We start from the raw sequence: 25,402 nt of genomic DNA on the forward strand, positions 1-25,402 counted from the left end.
ATTTTGTCTTTGAGTAGACCATAGCCCCAAGGCATCACAGTATAGTGTCTTAAATCACACCAACTAGTAGAGGCTAAAACTTCATCCAAGGAAACAAAGAATGTGTTTTAGTTCATACCCTTAACTAAATTCAGGTCTTATTCCCACCTTAATCCTCTCCATCAATATAGTATAGAACACTGTCCAAATTGAAATAATATCCAGAGGCATAAAACCCAGAGTTATAACATAACACATAAATAACTATGGCTAAAAGGGACATATTAACTGACTACAACACAGATTTTTTCCAACAATTTTATTTGTACAAAATTTATGTACAATGAAATTCAGTAGTTCAATCATTCAATCATATCAAGGAGAATTGTGCAATCATTACGACATAAATTTTAGATTGATGTTAAATATCCTTTAAAATGAGTTGTGCAATCACTATCCATTCTAGTACTTCCTCCCCCTTCCCACCTTCATTATTTACTCCCGAAATCCCCTTCCCCTCCTGCGAGAGTTAGGGTTTATTGTGCCAACCTGGCCAAGGAACATGCGGGATTAATTGAAGGGCAGAGAGATAAATGGCTCAGCGATTCTTACCTGTTTGGTCTCTTGCTCTCTGATGGTCAGCTGCCTTAGCTAGTTCTCTGCTTCAGCTGGCAAGGCTCACTTCCTGTGAGATATCCCTGAGGAGAAGCCACATGAACCTACCCTGATGCAGCTCTGGGTGCTGGAGAAGCCGAGTGGAAACCCCTGCCAGTGCTGAGATGCTTACACTGCCACTGAATTCAAAGAATTTCTACCCACTGGCCTGTGATCCTCCTGCATTTTACATCATTGCGTTGTTTTGTGAATTTGAGGAGGACATTGTATATCAGTGTTGGACATATGGGCTAATGTCAGACTTTCAGGCTTGGGCTGGACTGGGTTAGGATGCTTTCTTAATGTACATTTACCCTTTATATAAAACTCTCTCTTATATAAAATATGAGTGTCTAAGAATTTTGTTTCTCTATTCTACCCAGAATAACTCACCTCTTTATTACCCTCCCCACCCCTGCATTCCCTATAACCCTTTGTATCAGTTATGATCTTTATGCATCCACTCCTCCTGTGCTTCACAGCTGGGAAACTCAACATAGAAGAATAAAAAACAAAATTGTACTAAGGTGATAAAGTTAAAATCATAATAGTGTAAAGACAAAAGATCCAATTAACGCATAAGAAGGAAAAGACCACCATCAACATTCAAAATGCCAGGGAAGAAATTTTTGTCATGGAACAAATAAGAGATACTTGCACCCAGAACAAATTCAATTCATGTCCATAGGAAAATGCACTGTCCAAGAATCAAGTTAAATCCACCATAATCAAGATGGTCAGAATGGTCTCTGCCTGATAATAAGGGTATTCTCTACTCTTGCCTTTGGCTCAGCCTGACTAGATACTCTGCAAATGGGTTTTGGGCTCCCACCAACCCCCATAGCTCTTCACAAATTGGGTGTTCATAATTTTAGCCCTGATACTTTTCTCTTCAATATATTTGAATTTTGTAATTGTCATCTTTGGATCACACAAGCTGGTGTGCTTCTTTGGTGTGGACTTAGTTGACTCCTCACTTAGATGACTGCTTGTTTAAATAAAAAGCTTTAAGACCCCAAACAATATTCCTATTGATATCTGGGCACTGTCTACTTTCTTCACCACACTTTGCTGTAGCATTTTTATCTTCAGTGATAATTCCATGAAGGTGAGTATAGAGCAAGGCCATGATGTAAGAACTGATTGTTCTTAAATAGGAGTTAGGATTTAGTGTGAGGCTCAAAACCATGCCTTTTTTTTCCCTTTTAATTTTCTGTAACTTGGGAGTTAATACATATGCCATATTACTCCATAGCTCATTCATATCAAACATAATTGTACAATTACTCCCATAATCAGTCTCCAAACATACCTTTCCTTCTTGGACTTCTTGACATCATCTCCCTCTTATCTCCCCCATCATTCTATATTCTTTCTGCCCCCAAACCCTTGTTATATTTTCTTTCATGGTAGGATCAACATCCCTGGGTTTCATTTACAAACACACAGACACAAAGAGATAGCACACATTCAAAAGGTTAAGTCCCAATGGTAACACACCTCAGAGATACATCCTAATATAAATAAGTACAAGCAAAATATAACAGAATGGCTGTCACAGGATTTCCAGCATACAGGACATTGATTTAGCAAGACCTTAACTGTGTGACAACCTAGAGTACTACCCTCTTGGCACACCTTTCTATTTCCGCAGACACTATGTTTTTCTAACTTAAATCTTCAGGTTACAAGTGTGTCTGGGGTAGAGGCCAGTTCACCCAGTGGAGTTCTCATATCGGGTCTCACTGATGCAGCCGCAGGAGCATGATGTGAGCCCCCCAAATCCAGGATTCTGTATCCCAGCATTCTATGGCACTCAGCTTGGGTTCCCAGAATTCTCCCACATGTCCTAGTTCAATTCTGCCCTCCTGCTGCTCGCCATTTAAGATTCTCCCCACCTAATGTCCCTAAGAGCATCCTCAGTCTTTCCTCCTCCCTCCTGGAGGTCAGCCTGCCTTCCCCTCCCCTCAACAGAAATGCACCTGTGTTCACCTGAGTTTGACCCTTCTCCTGTGATGCCCCTTACATCAGTAAGCCTCATCTCTGTAATTGGGCTGCCTCCCTCTCTGGGGGACCTCATCCCAGATCCATGTGGTTACTACTCAGTGGACAGCTTCTCCCCTCTCTCCTGAACCAATTGATCCACGTTATTGGGAGGTACCCTCCAGCCAAATGACCTACACTGTACTTATGTGGAGTGGTTCATGGCTGTCTGTTCTCTGGCCAGATGACTCGGTGGCCTTTAAGCTTGGACTTATGTCCCTTCTGGTGCTTGTTCCTACAGCAGTGGACTCATAGTATTTGTTCTTTTGTGCTTGACTAACTTCACTCCACATAATGTCTTCCAGATCCCTCCACAAGTTGAGATGTTTCATGGTTTCATCACTGTATTTTAGGGATGCGTAGTATTCCATTGTGTGTATGTACGAGTTTTTTTTTTATCCACTCTTCTATTGATGGGAATGTAGTCTGCTTCAGCTTCTTGCTATTGTGCACTGTGCTTCAATGAACATGGGGGAGCAAACGTCTGTGATCTGATTCTCATATCTTTTGGGGATATGCCCAGTAATGCTATTGCTGGGTCATCTGGTAGTTCAATTGCCATCTGTTTTAGGTATTGCCTTCCACAGTGGCTGTATGTATTTCCAAGTCCACCAGTAATGGAAAAGAGTTCCTGTCTCACCACACCTTCTCCAACATTTGTTTTTCTCAGTGTTGTTGTTTTTTTAATTGGGATACAGTTAAGGGCCTTAGGTAATATGTAATAGTTGTTTTGACTTGCATTTCCCTGATGATTAATGACCTGGAGAGTTTCTTCATATGTTTATTTGACATTTGAGTGTCATCTTTCGGTGTACGCAAGTGTTTCATTTTCAATAGGTTCCATTCATCTACAGATAGTCTTTTTAAATATTATTTTTACATTATGTTTATGGGAATCCTTCATTTCAATGCTGTACTTGCAGTTGATTCACTTCCAATGCTATGTTACAATTTTTGTTAACATAATGCACTTTATTAATTTGTTTCAAACATCTTTTTGCAAAAATATTTTCGGTAATGAATATGTTTGTAATGAAAAATATCTCTGTAATGAATGCTCTAGTAATAGAACATATATGCATGAATTTCTCCAATGGACTGAATCAGAAATAAAGTTCATGTGCAATTTTAAATATTAGATTATGCCAATTTGTTTCTTAAAATTATTCACCAATTGACACATCCATGAAAATAAACCAAACTCATTGTCATCTAGTCAGTGCTGCCTCATATTAACCTTATAGGACAGAGTAGAACTGCCCCTGTGAGTTTCTAACACTGAAATTCTTCATGAGAGTAGAAAGTGCTATCTTTCTCCTATGGAAAGGCTGGTGGTTTTGAACTGCTGACCTTGGGGAATCACAGCCCAATGCACAACCACTATGCAATATATCCATCAGTGATTTCTAAAATGTCTACATTTTTTCCATATGTTTTCAACTTCTTAATTTTTTGTATTGCTTCTAAGGGGGAGAAAGATGAAGTTTTTTACTCCCAGAATTACAGTCTCAGAAACCCACTGGAGCAGTTCTTCAAAACTTAATTGTCATCAAGTCCTGCCAACTCATATGTATGTGTGTGTGTGTGTGTGTGTGTGTGTGCTTGCTATATACGGTCGCTGAGAGTTGGCATGACATGATGACTAAACATTTTATTGTTTGTAAAGCAGCAGGAGATTGAATTTTCTAAATTTTCATAAACTTTCACACTACTTAAGAGTTCTAGGTGGCCCAAGTGGCTAAACACACGGCTACTAATCAAAAGATTGGCAGTATGAATCCACCCAAAAGTGACTGTGAAGATAGTGTTAGCAATCTGTTTCTGAAAAGTCACAACTCTTTAAAAATGATTGAATTGTATGATGTGTGTTGTATAGCAATATACTCTCTTTAAAAAATATGACGCAACAGCAAAAACTCCACATTTGTGTGGCTATCACAGCCTGGGAAACCCAACAGAGCAGTTAATTTTATTCTGCACATGTGGAGGTTCCCTGAATTAAAACAAACTTGATGGTGCCAGACAGCAGTGAGCATACTACTTAGGTTTAAAATCTGTTTATGTATTTGTAATCCTCTAGTATGAAATAGCTATTTACATTTTTGAGAGTTTGTATTAATTTTTTATTGGTTAGGAGCTACAGTATATATGTGTGTTTGTTTCACTATAAACATATATATGCTGAATATATTCATATTGTTTCTAGGTTGAGCTTGACCAACAGCTATATATCTTCATTAACAAAATATATTCAGTTTTATTTGGTAAAATTTATTTGTCATTTATTATAGTCTTAGTACTTTTTATATCTTCAGAAATTTTGTCATAACCCCAAGACAATCACTTGTTAAATAGATGAAGTAGGACAAAATGAATGAAAAATGCAAGCATGCTGAGGTCCATTACTACATTGAGTGTTATTTCGTACATGGGTAGTTATATTATTCAAAAGAACATTCAAAGTAGCTGAATTTCCCAATAAGAAAATTCTTATGAAACACACGTGTCGTATTTCTGAACTACTCATTATATTTGCACATATTTGATAGTGTATTGGAAGAAAAACAAACAGAATGTTTCTTGGAAGCCAGGATGAGAAGAATTCTTCTCATGTACTTTGGACATGTTATCAGGACAGACCAGACACTGGAAAATGACATCATGGTTAGTAAAGGAGAAAATCAAGGGAAGAGAGGAAGATTTTCAGTGAGATGGATTGACACAGAGTAGCTTCAACCGTGACCACCTTCGACCATGACCATCAGGCATGTGAAACATAGGCATGTTAGGAGCCCATGACTTGGAACTGACTCTACGGTATCTAACAGCAAAATCCATGAACACCCCTTATCACATCTGATCTAGGACGAAGCTGGAAAATCATCTGAAAATTATTCAAAGCATGGCTTAAGGTGACTACCAAAATTACAGGCTTCATTTCCCCAGAAAGCTTTTCTGAGAACTGTAAAAGCTTAACTAAATGCTAGCATCTTGACAGACTGCACCTCCACAAGGAATACTTTATTTCTAAATTACTGTTCTGTAGACCCCATAATATTTAATCTTTTAAAGCGCTGTGGTGATTCAGAGTAGATAAAATTGAAATGCATGTTTTCCAGAAGACGGGGACTGGAATCTATTAAGCCAGAAACCTAGATCATTAATTTCCCTCTACCATGTGTAATGGGAGGTTTGTGATAGACTTGTGACTGATCCCTTTCCTCAGAGATCATTTCTGGCTGGCTCTGTCTGTATTCAAAAAAATGGACTATCACCCCCCTGATAGTAAGTATTTGTTACTTAGGAAATGTTCAACTTCTATACACTACAATTCTTATTTACTATACCTACACATTTCACCAAAAATGAATAGTTATGGTGCTTTAGGTTGAAATAATACTTAAAATTGAACTGAATGCCTTAAAAATTCAAAGCACTAGCAAATCTGAAAAAGAATATTACATGATGAAATAAATGCATACATTCCGCTGAAATCTATAATAGTATTTCATGGAATTAATTTGACTTTGCAGAATTTAAACACAATCAAAATCAACAGAATTAAAAAATTATATATAAATAACAAATGCTGATTGGAAAAAGAAGTAGGGAGTAAAACAGTTCAATTAATTTCCCCCATTTTATTGAAGGATATAATCTTACTGTAAAATAAGAATTACTAAATCCTGATGATTACAAACAAGATTTAAGACCATTTCAATAATATTAAAATTATAATTAAGATAGTAGAATTTTTCCCGGACAGTGTGAATTATGTGACATTATAGAGATTTTGGCTCTAAAATAAAATTAAAACTTTTACAAATGTACCTCGAAAAGAAGAATTAAGTTGATTTAAGATGATTGAATTTTCCATTACTGCAAAGTTTTTATTACTGCAAAGCATTAAGCAAAAACTAGATGATGTTTTTGGAGAACATACAAGTAGAAAATGTATAAAGTTTTTTGTGAGACCGAATTGGCTCAATGGGAATGGATTTGGTTTTGTTTTTAGAGAGTATTGAATATTGATGTGATTAATCCAGACTTCCAAAGGTAATCATAGCAATAATATAAAGCCTGCATTTATTATATCATTTCTCGACAAAGTAATTGCTCATTTATATTTTACAGAAAGTGAGGGCATTGACTTTTATTATTTTGAAAATATCTTTTAAAAGTCTAACTTCATTTTTTATAATGGAACTCTGAAATAACTCAGACAGAAGTACAGGATGAAAGCAATTTGGAAAATTCTTCAACAGTTTCTAATAAAGTTACAAATATGCCTACCCTAAAAAATAATGAGTAAAAAAATAAATGATCGTTGAAAGAAATAAAGGAGACAATATAAAAAAATCATTGAAGTGAAATTAATCTTAATTACAATATTCATAAAGCTCACCACCATATAATAAAATTAGAAATATAAAAGATGTACAACAATTACAAACTTCTGGATTGTTATGGAAATTTGACATATCCAAATAGTTTTAAATTAAATGTTCCCTGGTTCACCAAGTGTAAGTGCATAAATATAGATACAGGCATAGGTATCGCGATAGAGATACACAGATATTGTTGTTGCTGTGTGCTCTCTAGTTAATTTCAATTCATAATGACACTATATATCAGTGTAGAATTGCCCTATAAAATTTCCTAGGTTTCCAACTTTCCATGAGCATATTGCTCCCTTAGCTGCTGGTGAATTTGAACTGCAGACTTTTTAATTAACAGACTATTGCTTGAACCAGTGCACTGCCATACATCCTATATTGTTTTCTTTCATCACCTGTCTTTCCATCTGTAGACATATCTAGATAGATGGTGCAGTTTGTTGTTAGGTACCATTGAGTCCACTCCCACTCCCAGCAGCCCTATCTACAACAGAAGGCAACACTGCTTGGTCCTGGAGCACCCTCACAAGTGTAATGTTGGAGCCCATTGTGGCAGCTGCTGTGTCAAGCCATCTCCTTGAAGTCCTTAAACATGTAGTTCTTCGCCAGGGACTTTTCTCTCCTAATAAGTCCAAAATATATAAGACAAAGTCTCTCCACCCTTTCCTCTTGGGAGCATTTTGCAGCTACTTCTTCTAGTAACAAAGACACATTTGTTATTTTGGCAGCCTATGTTACTTCCAATAATCTTTGTCAGCACTGTAATTCAAAATGAGTGATTCTAATTTGATCTTTCCTATTCAATGTCCAACTTTTACAAGCTTATGAGGCGATTGAAAATACCATGGCTTGGGTCAGTAGCACCTTCATCCTCAAAATCATATTCTTGCTTTTCAGCACTCTCAGGAGGTCTCTTGCAGCAGAGTGAGTGATCCGATGCAGTGTTTGATCTACTGATGGCTTCTTTGGTGAGGACTGACTGTGGATTCAAGCAAGACAAGATCCTTGGAAACTTCAACATTTTTTCCATCTATCATGATGATCCTGAATGAGATAGACTGATATATAGCCACAAAAATGAGCTCAAATATACCAACAGTTATAAAGATGGCACAACACCAAGCATATGTTTGTTCTTTAAATGTATTGTTTGCCTGACATAGAGCCAACTCAAGGGCAACTAAGAACATCAACTATCATTGGGATTTTTTATAAGCTATTTGGATATTTTGGTTCTCTTTGTTTGTTTCTTACTTGGTTTTTTGTTGTTGTTTGTTTGTTTGACTTATCATATAGAGACCAAATGAAGCACTGCATTGGGTAAATCTGCAGCACAAGACCACGTTAACGGGTTTGTTCTGTTGTATATGGGGTTGCTATTAGTTAGACTGGACAGGACCTAACAACATAGGACATCAGGAAAACTGATGTTGGTTTTGCTTTGGACTGCTAATCACAAGGTCTGCAGTTCAAAACCACCAGCTGTCCACAATATAAAATGAAGCTTCCTGGTCAGTAAAAATTTACAGCCTCAGAGACCCACAGGGATAGTTCTACCCTGTTACATAGTCAGAGATGACCAGACAACAGTGAACATTTCTTTAAAAGGAGCATCATTCTACTCTGACACCTGTGAGGTGACCATTAATATGAAGCTACTGATGGCACAGTTTTATTCCATTTAAGTAGAAATAACTTATCACGGTCAGAATGATTTGATTTAAAATCAAATCAATAGCTTAACATTAACTACATAAATCTCAGTTGTCTTCTGAAAATACCAAAGAAAACTTTTCTGAGCCTATCTGTAGGATGTTCAACTATACAGAGAATAGACTTTTGCAAAATACTGAGTAAAACCAGTGTCTGAGTTTTTGTTTTGTCTTGTTTTTCCTTTAGGCTACAAGGGCAAATTGCCATAAATTTAGGTTAGCATCGTTTAGCAGTTTTGAGACATATTACTATTTTTCTCTTCTTATATAGCTATATGATTAGAGCATTATACTCATTTTCTGTACTTTTTCTCTAGATTTTATATAGATAGAATTTCACAACTGCTTCCTATTCTTTTGCTCATTTTTACATTATGATTTTGGACTGTAAAATTTCTACTTGATTATATTTCTAATTACTAAATATAGTTCTAAAAAAATCTCCCTGCCATGGAGTCAATGCTACCCCCTGACTCCCCATGTGGGTATCTGAGACTGTAACTGTTCATGTGCATCGAAAGCCCAGTTTTTTCATCCGTGGAGCTGCTGGCTGGTGGTTTCGAACGGCATGAGGATCTCGCAGTCCAATGTGCAGTCACTACATTAAATATAGTTCTATAAAAATGAATTGTCATAATTTAAAATGTTTACATTCCTGATTAATGTACCTCTGTAGGCAACAAGCTACACGTGTAAGGGGTATTCTGTCTGTACTTCCAAATTAGTTTGTTTAGTTCTGCTGATAGTCCATACTATATATAACATTACTTGGAAACATCATAATTCAAATGCATTGGTTCTTCTTTAATCCTTTTTAATTAGCCGTCAGCTTTCCCATCCATTTAAGGTGATTGAAAATCCTATAACATTCATCAGGTGCATTTTTGTCTTCAAAATGACAGATTTACTTTTTAACACTAAAGATATCTTTTGCAGCTGATTTGCCCAACCAATTCAGTACATGACCTTTGTTTCATGAGCATTGATAGTGGATGCAAGTAAAATAAATCCCTGCAAACTTCAATATTTTCTCTATTTAGAAAATTCAATTGAAGATTCAAATTCTTAGGAAAACCATAAGTAAAATACCTGTGTGCCTTTCTCCTCCTTTCCTGTTCCAGAAGGACAAATGGCTGTGTCTTAAAAACTTATTTCACAAACATCTTCCCATTAGAGACAAAAATACATCTATGTAAAATAACATTCCCTCTGAAAAATGAGTGTAACAAAAATCAACTGATTTTATTTATTGTGCTTTGATCCTCTTGATAATATAACAAGGATGTTCACTTTGATCATATTACTTCTATAAGTAATTTATAGGTATTTGTTGTGCAAAACGGTTTTCAAATAGAAGTGATAATACCTCAGATCAGTGGCAAACATATTGAAATTACCATATCTAATATCACTATATACCTTTGAGTTATTACTTTGTCTTCACATCTATTAATGCCATTTATACTCTCCTTTATAATTTTTAAATGTATGTCATTCCCATATAAAACATTTAATTTATAGCTTATTATAAACTATAGGGATTTTTTTCTTCTTATTTTTATCAGGGGAGAGTGCAAGTCTTTTCTTGTCCTTTTCTAGAAAATAATTTTAATACACATACAATTAAATTTCATCCACAGAAAAAGTTAAAACAATTTAAACAAGTACTAACTACAGAAATTGTACCCTCTGTATATTAGTTTTATTATAATTATGAGATTTTTAGATAGAAATAGACCTTGTAAGTAAGCACTGGAGTCCTGTTGGCACAGTCGTTATGTGTTGGACTTCTCTAGGCAAGGTCAGCAGTTTGAAACCACCAGGCACTCCTGCAGGAGAAAGACAGGGTTGTGTGCTCCCATTTGGAGAGAGCCTCAGAAACCACAGGGACGCTCTACCCTGTCCTGTAGGGCCACTATGAGTCTGTACTACTTGATGCTAATGAGTGTGGTTTGGGAGTTTTTTAGGTATACTTAGAAAATATATTTATATTAAATATACATATATTAAAAGTCAAATGTATGATATTACAAAAAGTTTTGTATGATTAGGACTTCTGACTTTCAGCCGAATCAAGTTAAAAATTTCCTTATCTATTTAAATATTATTTCATTGATGTTGCTAATTGTAAAAATATTTGGCATATAAAAATGATATATCATTGTTAATAGATTTAGAGTCTATAGAAAGAAAATCTTCAAAATATTATTATATGGATTTTCTTTTCAGTACAATAAAAAGTTTGTAGGAGATATCTATTTATTTATATATAAGAGATTTAAAAGTTTTCAGAAAAATCCCATTATCTTGTAATTCCATATTATCATGAGCCTTTTACATACTGTGTATTTTATCTTTTTTTTATATCTCCACTGTATCTTTATATAAACCTATCAGTAGCACATATACCTAAATATTTGTGGTAGATATCACACACACACACACACACACACACACACACACATGAGGGGCCTTCAAAGAATCATAAGAAAAGCCCATTATATTTTCATTTCATTTTTCTGTGAACCTTTTAAATTCACTTCATATGTATCTATGTCTCTTAGTGTCTATATAAATATCTATGGCATACATATCTAAATAGATATAAGAAATGTGATTGACATATGTATATATACATATGTATTGATATATATCCATGAATCAAAAGTTCATGGATAAATTACATTATTGCTTACTTCCATTTTTCCATGGATAAAATTCCTCTCATATATATATTTAGTTGTATTTTGAGAAAGATTTAAAATTTTTGTTTCAATGTAATTTATTTCTATCATTAGAATAACTAATTGATATTGCTATAAAATAATAAAAAGAATGTAGAACACAATGTGAGTTTCCATCCTATTCTAGATTCACTGTTTGCAGCCCTTTAAATATAACTCTAGTGTCATAGTCATAGATAATTCCAAGAAAATGGTGTCTGTCTCTATACATTTACTTCCAACTGTAGAACACTCGGCATGAAACAATAATGCCAAACAACTGCAACAACGCACAGTGAGGTCTATTGAAATGAAAACACAGGGCTTCAAATCTTGTATTAAATTAATTTGAATGCTGGATTTGAGAATATTTTGATATTAGTTTTTTTAATTTTTCTAATTGAATGTTATTGATTTAGGTGAGGTTGCCAAATGCCCTATTACTTGTAGGGAATAATGTTTGTAGTACTACTATTGATTTGCTTGTGCTTAAATCCCTTCCTGCCATTTTCTGAGTGAGACAATCTGCAACTTTCCCCCAAACCTACTTCCCGTTATTTTTGAACACAGTGAAACTGAATTCCTCAACTTCTCATACAGTTATGTTTGGTCCTCTCACCAATTCCTTCCTCATGAAATGTGAGTGGAAATGATGGAAAGCATGTATCAGCCTGGAACTTTGAAAGACTGTGGAATAGAAATTCCACTGAGTCTACAACCCTTCCTTGGACGTTTTATGTTATAAAGAATTCTACCTGCACATTTTTAGCTAGTTATTTATTTGCCACAAAATTTCAAAGAGTTGTAGCTACTGACATATTCCTAATTACTCAGCTAGTTTAGTGATGTGAGATAAAATACCTCTTCACTTTGGTATTCTTTATCTCTTAATCATTCCATGGGCAGAGTAGGCATACAAAGGGCACTTAAATTAAAAACAAATGAACACACATATTTTTTAACTGCTTTTGGTGATTAGTTTAAGTGAGTTTATATCCATCCAGAACCTCTTTCATTTCTTATTAGTTACGTAATTGGAAATATTTTTAATTTTTTCAAATTTTGATGATATCTGGCCATTTTTTCAGATAAAATAATGAAAACTAGATTTTTATCTCAAACAAATAGTTAAGTGAATCTCATGAATGTGTACTTGGTAATAAATTGATGAAGTGAAAATAACATATCTCATGAATGTGTACTTGGTAATAAATTGATGAAGTGAAAATAACATATGCATAAAATACAAAACCATTCATTTTAGGTTATGAAGTGCTAATATTCTTCATTATTTGTTTAGCAATTTAGTACACTTAAACACAGTTTTCTCAATTCTATATCACACCTTTTTATTAGTGTCAATTCCTTCCTACTAATTTTTAGTTCTGTAACTATATTATAAATGCATTAAATCCAAGACATATAATTGATAGTCCCCTGCTTACATATATGCAAATGTATTCTTTTATGTTTTGCACATCTTAGAACATTAGCCATAGGAAAAATTACGGAGCCATGCCGTCTTCTGACACACTACAACCATGGTTGCTGTGAGTCAGAATCAACTGGATGACAACTGGTACTGATATTACTGAATCATTGTTTGTATTTGATATATTTATATTGATATCTATACATATATTGATACAAGTCTCCATCTTTCCAGAACTAAAAAGTCTTAAAACCCATGTGATTAATATTTTCTGAAGTCATAAAAAGTTGAAAACAAAAATATTTGAAAAATTTAAGTAATATAATCATATTTGGCATCTATTTAAAAAAATAATTGTTCCAAACAATTAATTCACTTCAGTTACAAGTTTTCAAGCTTTTACTCAAAGATTGAAGAAAACAACACTAGCTTTCTCTGACCATGCAGTAAAATTATTCAAAAATAAACTAGCAGTTCTATGGAAAAATCACCAGAGACACGGAGACTTTTCCTTGATCATTCCGTGTCAGTACTATAGTAACCAAACAGCTCTCTTGTGACCTTGGGTAATTATTAGTCACCCACATGCAACTATACATTCACTACGATTACGCAAGAAAGATGAACATGAAATAAGAAAGTTTATCTCAGCAAAACGTCAATATAGAATATGTATATTTAACTGATAATAGATAGTGGGAGCCCTGGAGAACTGAAAGGAGAGCTGGCATGACACCACTTGACATCTGTGTGTAATTGGTTTTGAATGCTTGCTAGATTCTATGATCGTACGGAAACACTCAAACTAGCAGGTAAAAGTTGGGAATAGATTGAATGGTAGGAAGGGCATTTTCATATAACTGTGACATGAAAATTCTTTAGATACACTTGACATCAAAGATATATTTCCTTTTAAGTTCAACCATTTGTCCAATGGTACATCTTCTTTTTTATCAAATTTAAGAACATAACACATCATTTATTAATAATTACTTAATTAGTTTTTCTCCTATCATTTCACAGTACAATTAAAACAGTTGTAATATCTAGTACCATGAAAAATGAAGTTTTCTTCAGAATTTGTGTATATGTGTTGAAAATCTATTCATTAAAATTGACTTGGGTATTATCATTTTAAATATGACACAAGTCATTGTATTGATATATAAGAATTTAGATAAGTCAAATTCATTTTCAAATAGATATTTATAATATGATCTTCTAAAATATATAGTTAATATTATATTTAAGTTGTAAAATGCAATATTTCAATTATAACATAAGCTGTCATGTAGAATGAAAAAAGATGTCTACCAAATGTGTGCATAGCAAATCTGATGAAGAAAGCTTATGGTGCCCAGCTATCAAAAGATAGAGCATCTGGGGTCTTAAAGGCTTGAAGATAAACAAGCTGCCATCTAGTTCAGAAGCAACAAAGCCCACATGGAAGAAGCACACCAATTTGTGTGATCATGAGGTGTCAAAGGGATAGGTATCAGGCATCAAAGAATAAAAAATCATATCATTGTAAATGAGGGTGAGTGCAGAGTGGAGACTCAAAGCCCATCGGTAGCCAACTGGACACCCCCTTACTGAAGGGTTGTGGGGAGGAGATGCATCAATCAGGGTGCAGGGTAGCAACAATGAAACATAACTTTCCTCTAGTTCTTAAATGCTTCCTCCCCCTCACTATCATGATCCCAATTCTACCTTACAAATCTGGCTAGGCCAGAGGATGTACATTGGTACAGATAGCAAATGGAAACACAGAGAATCCAGGACAAATGACCCCTTCAGGACCAGTGGTAAGAGTGGCGATGCCTGGAGGGTAGAGGGAATGTGGGGTATAAAGGGTGAACCAATGACAAGAATCTACATAGAACCTTCTCCCTGGTGAATGGACAACAGAGAAGAGGGTGGAGGGAGACGTCGGACAGTGTAAGATATGACAAAATAATAATAATTTATGAATTATGAAGGGTTCATGAGGGTGGGGGGAGTGGGAAGGGCGGGAGAAAATGAGGAGCTGATATTAAGGGGTCAAGTAGAAGGCAAATGTTTTGAGAGCAATGATGACAACAAATGTACAAATGTGCTTGACACAATGGATGTATGTATGGATTGTGATAAGAATTATATGAGCCCCCATTAAAATGTTAATAAAAAAAGGAAAAAGATGTCTACATGGAATAAAAAAACATAGATTTTAACCTCTAGTGTGCTGCTGACAGACTGTGACATGACCAACTCAAATGTCTGAATTTCTGATGGTTCATATATAAAAAGTGAGGGTGATATATAAAAAGTGTTCTGTAAATATAAAATAATATTATACAAATATAAAATACTATATAAATATTGCTTTTTACTATGCAAGCTACTCTCAGCTTCATAATTCATTAAATTTATCAATGTATAATATCAATTTATTTTAAAGCTATTATGTTTTTCTATTACATTGTTTTGAATTTTGAAGGGAGGTCAGGTTTTTCAATCCTAAAAAATTATGAATAGTCATGCAATTGCATGTATTTCACCCAGTTTTTCAGCCTGAAACTTCAGTAATTTATGATCTATGTTTTTATGGCTATCAACCCCTCATGACTGGTTACATTTATCACGTGATAGGAACATTTTAATGATAATAAACTAATTGTACTGATCTTGTTATATGAATAAGACATAACTCAAGCTTTGAGAAGTTCATACTTGAGGTTCTGGGTTAGAAGAGAAACAAATAATGGCAATATTATAGGCAAATTTTTTATTGTCCTGAGTAGGACAAAGTATTTTAAATGTTAAATGTATGTTGATTAACCACTGTATATAAAAGTAGCAATCATTTCGTGGAAAGTCAGATACTTCATATGAGATCTGAATGGCATGAATACAATGAGTTCTAATTTCACTTTTTTCTTCCCTAAAGTACTCTTGAGGATCTCTGAGGACTCGGTGGGTTAGCACTTAAGTGTGAACCAAAAGTCAGTCCATCAGTCCCATTCCAGTCATTACACAGAAGAAGTCCCATCCAGTCATTACACAGTGACAATTTTCCTCTAAAATAGTTGAAACCTTGGGAACCTGTGGCAATGTTCTAATCTGCCCTGTAGTGTCACTGTAAGGCAGAATCAGTGGACAAGAATGGATTTGGTTTTAAACAAGCCTTGCTTCTCCAAGCACATGGTTCTTCTTTCCGACTTGCAATGATGAAGGACACAATATTTAGTCCATGTCTTCTAATCAGGAACATAAGAGTCAAAGGGATTTCAGAGGCAATTTTTAATCTTGTTCTTGAATGTAGAGTAGCTAATTCAAAATAAAGAAATTATGAAGCACAAGAGTTAAAGAGATTTCAAAAGACAGATCCAAAAATAAAAAGTCATGAATATAATTAAATGTGTAAAGCCATGGAGGGAGTAAACCAAAAGAGAAGAACATGCTTAGCGTATCTCAAGCCAAAAGAACAGAAATCAGAGGGGGGGAGAATGAGCCTCAATTTTTAATATTGAAAAATTGTGTAGGCTAAAAGTTAGCAATGATGAGAAGCAGCAAAAGGAGATGGCAGGAATGTGTAGAGCGAGTATGCCTAAAAGGAGTGGTGATAGCCAAATATTTCAAGGGGCTACAAATGATCAAGAACCACGAGTCAGGAAGAAAGACTTTCTAGCTTCGCTGCAGACAGGGGCGAAAAAGGCACTAGAAACGGAGGAAATGCTGTTTGAGATATTTCAACAGACAGTTGCCGTGCTGGAGGCACTCATTCATCTATGTCATGGCATTTGGAAAATGGCTACTTGGACAATAGACTGAAAGATACATGTTTATACGAACTGTAATAAATGGTAATATGACCGAATGTGGATATTAAAGATAAAATCAATAATATCACATAAAAGTAAAATTTTTCTAAAAATAATTTCAAGATCCAAAAGAGAATTTCAAAAGAGGAATATCATTCCTGACAATAAATGGATTTTTCCTGAAGGCAGAGAATACCAGAGAGATTTGTATTTTATGGACTGTGCACAGGCATTCAATTATGTGCATCAAAATGTATGTACATCATGATGAAAATTGACATTTTAGAACACTTGATTGTGCTCGGGCAGAACCTATACAAAGAAAAAAAGTAAATGGTTCAAATAATATGTTTGAATTGCCCGAGGTTTAAATCAAGAATTGTTTGCATCTGGGTTCTTTCATCATAAGAAGATAAGGCATCAAGATGAAAGGAAACTTGCTTGATGAAACTGCAGAGGACTTAAAACACTGATGACAATTGAAGGCTCCCTATCATTGTAGCTTGCATCTTAACATAAAGAAAACAAATCTTCACAATTGGATCAATGAGCAACACCATGATAAGCAAAGGAAATATTGAGCCTACCAAAAATATCATTTTACTTGGTTCCACAACCAAAGTCGATTAAAGCAACAATCAAGATACCATACAATGTATTGCATTGGGTAAATCTGCTGCATAAAGGCCTATTTAAAGTGTTAAAAATCAAAGCTGTCACCTGGAAAACAAATAGGCTCCTGATCCAAGCAATGGTAATTGCCATGGGAAAGCTAGTCAATGAGTAAGGAAGACTTAAGAAGAACTGATGCATTTCAATTATGAGGTTGTGGAGGAATACTGAGTATTGTGTCAAAAGAAGGAATAAACTTTCTTGAAAATACATTCAGAATGCTATTTAGGAGCGATAATGCAGCATGATATCATGAGAATTGTCCCTAGAGAGTGACATATATATGTTAGACTGTCAGTCAGTGTTAAATTGGAAGACACTCAATAAGGTGAATTGCCATTGCGACTGCAGCAATGAGCTCAAGCTTAGTAAATATTATTGAGTCAATAACATCTAGCAACAACAGCAATTATAATCAAAATACATTTTGCATCTAGTTATATATCTCTGTCCATCATTTGTCCCTTTTACATTAGAACCATCTTAAACTGAAATTTATTTTTCTCACATTGCATTATTAATGAAGCTTCCTACTCAGTTTCATTTATAACTAGTTGTTTTACATGGGATAGTGTTATAATAATCTTATTGCAAACATTCAATGATTTGGAAAGATTTCTACTTGATTGTGATTAAAATTTTTTATCAGTCCTGTCCTTATTTTTTTTCCTATTGGTACATGAAGAATGCATATATTTTAAAATCATTTTATTGGGGTCTCTTATACAGCTCACTTCACAATCCATCCATCCATCCATCCATCCATTGTGTCCAGCACATTTGTACATATGTTGCCATCATCATTTTGAAAACATTTTCTTTTTACTTGAGCCCTTGGTCTCAGCTCATTCCCCACCACCACTTCCCTCCCTCATGAACCCAAGGCACCCTAATGAAACTAACATCGGTATACTTCTGAAGAATTAAACATCAAAAGCCTTACCATATCATTAGCAACAGAAAACTCTTTGATATAGTACAGGAAATAACTACCTCAGATTGAATGGACCTAAAATAATACTGGGGAAACAATACCTTCCACAGAGTCCACTTTTAAAACTGGATAAAGCAAAGTTTTCAGAACTTTCACATGCATATGGTGCAATGGAGAACACAACTGATTTGGTCAGGCATACCTTAGTCCTCAAAGTAATATCCTTGCTCTTCAACACTCTAAAGAGGTGCAGCAGATTTACCTAAAGCTACGTGTCTTTTAATCTTTTGACTGATGCTTCTATGAGCATCTGCTGTGGATCCAAGCAAGATGATGTATCTTTGATAGGATGATATCATATGCTTACAAGGAAATTCTGTTAATACAACTATCATTCAAATTATTCGTCAACTAAGAACGACATTGAAGAAGAAATTGAACTTCTTCACTTCAACTTCTTCTTCTATGAACTTGTCTTAAATTCAGCAAGCATGTCATCAATGTGCTTTGATAACTCTCAGAGACTGGATTGCAAAAGTTAAAAACAAGAATCTGTGGCTTTAAATTGCAGTGTTGATAAAAGAAACAAAGTTGAATATCCCATGATAAATTTTGAAACACCAATGACCTCTGCATTACAAATGCCTTTCATTGTTCTTCAAGATAGATCTTGAAATGTCCTTTTGACAATGAATTCAACCCCATTCCTCTTGATTGTGTCATTCTTTGAATAGTAAGCCATGTGATATTCAGTTTCAAAATGGCCAATTCCAGTGACTGTCATCTCAATGAATTTCAGGATTTTGATCATTTTGTGTTCCATTTCATCCTCCCCAACATCCAACTTCCCTAGGCTAATACTTTGTATATGTCAAGTTCTAAATATTATTTGATGCTTCCAGTTGTTTCCTATTAACTTGAGTTGTGTCTCGTTAACAAATAAATGTCCTGATTGCTTCACTCCCATAGGATATACTTTTTTCATTTCATTGAGGTCCACTCTATTTTGAGACAGCAACTTCTCTTCAGTCAAATGTTGAGTGCCTTTAGACTCGAGGGGTCCATCTTCTGGCACCATCTACTACGACAATGTTCTATTTACCTTGATTAGGTATTTGATATCTGACAATATTTCAATGCTTTGCATAATGTTTTCAGTGATTACTCCCTCTGAAATAGGAGCCCATTCCTTCTTCTTCACTGTTTTTATTCTGGAAGTTTTGCTAAAACCTGTTTACTCTCGGTGGCCCTGCTGGCATTTGAAATACCAATGGCAATAGCTATCTGTGAGCATCACAGCAACACACAAGGCACCCCAGTATGACAAAATGATAGTCAAGTGGGTAATTAGTATAAATGGTATTGTTCTTTTAATTTTCTTTCAGTGTAATCCTTAATATAAAAAATACTATTGATTTTTTCTCTGTGTTGATCTTATAGCTTGCTGTGTTGCCAAATTGTTCAATTAGCTACAGAAATTTTTCACTGAATATTTGGGTTTTATATATATATATATATAATTATATCTTATATAAATAATGAGAATTTTGTTTCATCTATGCCAATGTGGATACTGTTATTATCTTTTTTGATGTCTTATAGCTCTGATGGAGATTTATAAGATTACATTAAATAAGACTGCTCATAAAGGTCAACTCTATCTGGTTCCCATTTGGGAATGTTTAATATTTCCCTGCTAAGTGAGATAATAGCCATTAGTTTCACATGTGTGATTTTTATTATGCTGACTTATTGATCTTCTATTTCTATTTTAAGTGTTTTACCAAGAACGGATGTTGAAATAAATCAAATATCTTTAATGAATTGATTGATGTATTCATATGTTTCTTCTCATTTGTTTTGCTTTTTTCCTCTGGGTTTGATAATACATTCTGCTCTTGTTTTCAAATGAAGTGTTTCTGCGTTATTTGGTCATTGATGCTGAGCCCTTTCCATGGCCTTTATGTTTGTGTTCCCTGTACAGAGCAGTCAGGATTGGGGGATCGAGGAAGACAGAACCTAGATTAATAATTACCCAGAGGCAAGTAACAGACGGGGTGGGGTATAGCATTGTAACTCAGCAGCAATAGCCATAAGAAGAAAGAAAATGTTCCAAAATTGGTTGTGGTAATCAATGAACAATTCTTTTTACTATTGCATTTTATGATATGTCAATCGTGTCTCAACAAATTATTAAAACAGAATGCAAACATATAGTTTTAATAAAATAATAAAATATCATGCTCTTTATTTTCTTACAGTTCACTAAGTTTTAATCTTCCTATTTATTTACTGGAAGAAATCAATTTTCTTCTATTACTGTTCTTATTGTCCTCAGAGTATTCTATTATGTCACACTTTACTGTCCTCTATTTTCATAGATTCTAATGAGCACAATAACTACAAATAGATACAAAGTAAAACAAGTGCCTTAGTTGGAAATTATTGCTCCCTGAGATACTCAAATTATTTGTTGTTTAATTTTGGCGGGAAGAATTGTTCTCTGATGTCAGGAAGTTAAAACAAACAAACAAACAAACAAACAAGCAAAGAAGGACGCTAATCAAGTGGTGTGATGAGTAATATCTGTTGCCCAGAGAGGCCTTTCCACCGTCATGACTCAGTGTCCCTTTCATGACTCCTTTCCCTACTCTCTTTCTGTACGTGATCTTTGACCCATAGTCATTGTAGGTAGCTAATATATTAACCCTCAGGAAGAAGGACTCAGATATTCCCATTCTATGATGCAAAGTGATCCATTCAAAAATAGACCTGAGAAAATAAACTAATATCAGGAAACATGACTGACGGTGATGCTTGCTGTTCTACTCGTACCAACACTGCTTTTTCTGTGAGCGATCACACCATAAGAACACAACTGTACTGTGCTCCAAATAGTCCTTCAGCTTACTCTTCTATGAGAGAATTATTTTCTCTTTTATTTTTCTATTGTTGACACCACGTTTTTAAGTAAAGAAGTTGTGTTGAAATTAAGAGGGTGGTGTGCTAATATATATTTAGACACAGTTATATGGGGCATGTATAGCTCAAGTATACTTTGGCCATAGGATTAATGGAGTGAGGCCTATATCTTTCAAATCCCACAAAGAGCAACTATGTGGAAGCACGTAGTACAACTATTTTAGAAGCTTTCTAAGAAATCTTAGAGGCTAAAATATTGGTGGACAAGATAGTCTTTAAGGGGTCCCAAATGCATAAACATTTACAAGCATGATTTATTGTGCCTACCAATATGCAGTGCCCTAGCCAACACATATATGCATCTTGAATGTCACTATTCTTTCCACAAAAGGCACTCTCAGTCTGCATCATCTGAATTAAACCACTTTTACCATTTGTTCCTTCATTTGTTTAATAGGATTTTATGATATATATTAAATTACAGTTTTACATATGCCAGGCATTTTGAGTTACATAAAGGATACATTTTTTCAACATCCATAAATATTCCTTTTCACAGTAAGCATCCAATAATATCTCCTATAACTGCCTAAAATTTTTTCTACTGCTTATAGTTTTTACAAAGTTGTCTCTATTACTTCTAATTCTATTTTATATTTAGCCTCCAAAGCTCAATACTTCTGCACCAATGCTATACTTAACTACTCTTATCATGGTCACCAATGACCTAAACATTGACAATAGTATAGCGAATTCTCTCCTTTATCCTAATTAATATGTCAGATACAGTCAATTTCTTTTTTCTCTCAGTAATTTTTAAAACTTATTTTCATTGAAAACACTATCCCTTATTTCTTCTCACTTTCTTGTTATCTTATTCAGTAAATAGTTGCCTTCATCTCTGGATCTCTAGATACTGGATAATTGTATGACTGAGTCCTAGAATTGCATTTCATCTGTATCCAAATTCCCTTCCTAGGTAATATGATCAAAACTCATACCACACAATGTTGCTTTTACATTTTTATTTTTATATTTGATGTTTTATATCACATATCTAAGTATCAACTCATTATCTCTACTTAGATGTCTAATATATATGCCTAAATTATTCTGCCCTTTTTCTCACACACTATATTCCAAAATTACTCTTGACCAGTTTCCTTAGATCAGAAAATGCCACTTCTAAGTTCTCTTTTTTGGGACGCTCCAAAGATTGATCCATCAATAATGCTCTCTTTTCCCTGATACATTTATTTTAATATTTCACACATCACTTTGTTGATCCATAGACAATGCAACTTTTGTTAATACATATACTCATTTGCTAAATGAAAGATTGAAGATTCACGTGCATCTATAGGTGTCTTGTAAGAGAATCATGGAATAAAGTACCTGTTAATGTGGATGAATTTATCTTTGGATTAATGGGAATATTGAAATTAGATTCTAGTGGTGTTTCACAGATTTTCTATATATTGAAACTACTAAATGTCACAGGATGAATTTTATGATGTATGAATTGGATTTACACATAAAAATATTATATAGTTTTATAACAAAAATGACAGTGCCTCAATTAGGTCAAAGAATCATAGACAATAATATTCCAGTGAATATTTTGACATTCTTATATAAAATATCATATATTTGGTTTATATAATTTAAATATATATTCCAAGAGTCTATTTATATTACATACATTTTTGCGAAAAGGAAACACAGGCAAAATTGCTGGGTTTCCTTCATGCTTTTGTTGTTAGGTACAAACAAATTGGCTCTCACTCAAAGGGACCACACGTATGCAGTCCTTCATCACCATCAGATCTTGTTTGAGGCCATTGCTGGAGCCACTTTGTAAATATCTCTCTTTAACAGTCTTCTTCTTTTTCCGCTTACTCTATTTCACCAAGCATGATGTCCTTTTCCAGACTAGTTCTCCTGACCGTGTGGCTAGAGTACATGACACAATGTCTTGCCATCCTTGCCATCTATGGAACACTGTTCTTCTGTCACTACAAGTTATGTTTATATTCTTCAACAACACCATAATTCAAATTCACATTTTCCCTCTTTCTTTTTCATTCATGTTCCAGATTTTACATTTGTATTAGGCAATTAAATATACTATGGTTTGGATCAGAAACAACTTGGTCCTCAAAATTACATTTTTGCTCTTCAATACACTTATATCTAATGCAGTATGTTTTGATTTCTTGTCTAAAGCTTTCATGAGCATTGATTGTATCTACAAGTTAAGTGAAATCACTGAACAACTTCAATGTTTTCTCTGTTTATTATGATCTTTATTAGTGGTTCAGTTGTAAGGAGTTTCATTTTCTTTACATAGAGTTGTAGTCCACATGAAGGCTGAAGTCTTTGATCTTCAATTAGTGTTTCAAGAACTCTTTGCTTTGAGTAAACAAGGTGGCATCATCTGCATATTGCAGATTGTTAATGAGAGTTTCTTCAATCCTAATTTTCATTTCACTTCATACAGTACAGTGTCCCACAGTATTTGGTGAGAAGAAAGATTTAATAAGTGTGGTAATGATATATAATCCTGAATCTCTCCTATCTCATTTTAAACAATGTAGCACTGAAATGTAGTAAATTAGTATGGTCCTACTAGTTATATAGCTTTATATAATGTATTATAAATTTGGACTCTGCCTGTGGCTATAATCCAATTTTGGAGGGGGTTCATTTAGACTCTACTGGAAGATGTGACTTAAGTCACCATTGTTTGTTTACCTTGGGTGATATGATCTGCTGAAAGACCAACACCACGCATCCTCTCATCTTTGGATGCTTCTGACATTTTATTATTGTAATTAGATGCTTCCCAAGGGGTGTGATTTATAGCAACTACTTTACTTTACATACAATAGAATGAAACAAGGCCATGTCTTGTTTAACTGGACATTATGTCAATCCATCTTTTCAATGGTCTTCTTTTTTAGGGACTTTATACATTATCAAGGAGTCCCTGTGGTGTAGGGGTTATATGTTTGGCTGTGATCTGCATGGTTGGCAGTTCAAAACCACCAGCAGCTCCTCTGGAGAAAAACTGGGCTTTCTACTCTCACGAACACTTACAGTCTCTGTCAGCAATAACTCAATGGCAATGAGTGTGATTTGGAGTTATACATTATCAACCATAATATTATTTTTCAGGGATTGGTATCTTTTGATAAAACACCCATAATGTGTTAGACAAAGCCTCCTCATCCTTGTTCCTCATCCTTGCTTCTCAGGACATTTGACTCTATTTCATCCAAGACAGGTTTGTTTGTTCTGCGGGCAGACCATTGGCTTTCAATATTCTTTGACAATACAATAATTCAAATGCATCCATTTTCCTCCTGCTTTCCTCATTCATTGTCTGGCTTTCACATACATATAAGCTGATGAAAAATATGCGGACTGAAGCCAGGCTTTCCTTACACCTCAGTGTGACAGCTTTCCTCTTCGACATGTTAAAGAGGCCTTCTGCATCAGATTTCTCTAATGAAATATGCAGTTTTATTTCTTTGCATATAGTTGATTGTGGATCCAAATTTTAAAAAATCCTTGGTTACATCAATTTTGTCTACTAATCATGATGTTATCATTTGGTTCATTTGTGAATATTGTTGTTTTCTCTACATTTAATTGTGATCCAAACTGAAGGCTTTTTGATCTTCATCAGTAAGTGCTGCAAGTTTCTTCACTTTTAGCAATTAAGATTGTGTCATCCACATAGCACAATGTAAAGGAGCCTTCCTCCACTCATGTTGCTTTTATATAGTCTGCTCACTTGAAGTTTTTGCACAGCACGAAAATGTTGAATATTATGGTGAAAGATCATATCCTAACACAACCTTCATGAGTTTAAACCCTTCAGAGTCCTTTTACTTAAATGGCTACTTTTGGATCTATGTACCGATTTTTCATGTACACAAATAAATTATTTGTAGTCCCTGTTTTCAAAATTTTATCTATAGTTTTTTCATGATCCACATAATCAAATACCTTTGCATAGATAACAAAACACAAGCAATATTTTTTTGTATTATCCTTTATTTCAACCAAGATATATTTGATGTCTGCAATGTTATTCCTCTTTCAATATCCTCTTCTGAATATGGCTGG

The sequence above is a fragment of the Echinops telfairi genome, unplaced genomic scaffold (assembly GCF_000313985.2).
Source record: "Echinops telfairi isolate 266 unplaced genomic scaffold, ASM31398v2 ScPeMD7_443;HRSCAF=831, whole genome shotgun sequence".
NCBI lineage: Eukaryota > Metazoa > Chordata > Mammalia > Afrosoricida > Tenrecidae > Echinops > Echinops telfairi.